This window comes from Benincasa hispida, chromosome 1, assembly GCF_009727055.1.
Source record: "Benincasa hispida cultivar B227 chromosome 1, ASM972705v1, whole genome shotgun sequence".
NCBI classification, from domain to species: Eukaryota; Viridiplantae; Streptophyta; class Magnoliopsida; order Cucurbitales; family Cucurbitaceae; genus Benincasa; species Benincasa hispida.
This window is the reverse complement of record NC_052349.1, coordinates 38,782,369-38,784,592: the sequence shown is the minus strand read 5'-3', so window position 1 is coordinate 38,784,592 and position 2,224 is coordinate 38,782,369.

Genomic DNA, 2,224 nt, shown 5'->3' with positions numbered 1-2,224 from the left:
GTGAACATATTCCCTCGAACCAGGGGTGATAACTTCGTGGGAACAGGTTGTCGAGAAGTTCATGAAGAAATACTTCCCTCCTACAAATAATGCAAGAAGGAGGAAGTTAATTACAAATTTTGAATAGGAAACAGACGAATCGTTCATCGATGCGTGGGCGTGGTTTAAGAGAGTAGTGCGAGATTGCCCACACAATGGTTTACCAGACTGCCTCCAGATGGAGATATTTTACCATGGTTAAATCCTGCATCGCAGACAACTGCCAATACGGCAACAACAGGCGGTCTGCTTGACAAGACTTATGATGAGGCTAAAAACATTCTTGATCGCATTTCAAAGAATCAAGAAGATTGGCAAGAGAGCGATCAATGAGTAAAATTTCGAGAAGGTAATGCAAACAACGGTGCCATTGCATCTTTGTAAAATCAAATGAATGCGATGATAAATCTATTACAAGGCATTGCAATCAATAACCCTGGATCACAAAGAGGGCAGGTTAACACAATTGAACAGACAAGCACCAATTGTGCCACTTGTGGAGAATCGCATCCAATTGAAGAATGTCCAAGAAACCCGCAGTCAATCTACTTTGTAAAGAACAACCCTTTCTCTAATACATACAAGCCCGAGTGAAGAAACCACCCCAATTTCTCTTGGGAAAATAACCAACAACAAAGTTATCAACCTATGACACAAAAAGAAGGACCGCCAAGATTTTTCCAACAAACCAACGGTCAATAGCAATAACAAGACAGCAGCTCACAAGCGCCGCCATCATCCTCTCTGGAGAACCTATTAAAGCAGTACATTGAAAAGAACGAGACAATCCTCTAGAACCAGGCGACTTCCATCTGCAATCTAAAAATCCAAATAGGACAAATTGCGGGAGAGCTAAAAAATAGACCGTAAGGGACGCTCCCCAGCTCAACTGAGCTTCCTTGCTACCCGGGGAACACAAGGAAGGAGCAATGTCAAGTAGTTACCTTGCGAACTGGAAAGATGATAGCAGAAGAAAAGAAGGAGTCGAGCAGGACCAATCCAATTGTGATGAATCCAAGAACCCGTTGATGCAAAATGAATCAAAAGAGCCCGAGACGATGGAATCGGAAGTTGCATCCACATCTAAGCCTAATAGAACATGGAACAGTGAAGATACAACTACCACCATTCCTGCAGCATTCATGATGAAGTACAGTATCATCGCTTCATGGAAATGTTAAAGCAACTACACATCAACATCCCATTTACAGAAGCGATAGAACAAATGCCAAAATATGCCAAGTTTTTTAAGGACATGATGTCAAAGAAAAGAAGCACAGTAAAGTTCACAACGGTGGCATTAATGCAAACATCAAATACTATAATCCCACCGAAGATGCGCGACCCAGGAAGTTTTACGATACCCTGCTCAATTGGTAGGATCTATATCAGTCAAGCGCCCTTGGGGCCAGTATAAATTTAATGCCCCTTTCAATCTTCAAACAGTTGAATGTGGGGCAGCTGACGCCCACGACGGTGACTTTCCAGCTGGTGGACAGGTCCCTAGTATACCCTGAGGGAAATTTGAAGGATATCTTGGTTACAATTGATAAATTCATTCTACCGAAAGACTTCATCATTCTTGACTATGAGGCTGACAAAGACGTGCCCATCATATTGGGACGACCATTTTTATTTATTGGTCTTGCTCAAATTGATGTGTACAAAGGACAGATCACGATGAGTATAAATGGGAAGAAGCTCAGGTTTAACATCATCAAAGCCATGAAGTATCCAGAAGATGAAGACCTATCTGATTCTAACAATGAACACAGTTACAACGAAAAAGTGGAGTCCGAAGAAGAAGATGAAAGAGAGGATGCGACCGCATCCGTAGAAACCTGCCATGTGATCACGGAGACATCCTCTGCGCTACAAGAAGAACAAGAAAATGCGCTGCTCAGCATCCTGAAGAAGTACATAAAAGAAATCGGGTGGATGCTAGTCGATATAAGAGGAATTAGCGCAACATACTGCATGCGCAGGATTCGTCTCGAAGAAAACCAAAAAGGGTCTATCGAACCTCAGTGCAGACTAAACCCTGCGATGAAGAAGGTTGTGAAAAAGGAGATCATTAAATGGTTGGACGCAGGCATTATATACCCAATCATCGACAACACGTGGGTAAGCCCCATGCAATGCATTTTCAAGAAGGGAGGAATGACGATAGTCCCGAACGCAAACA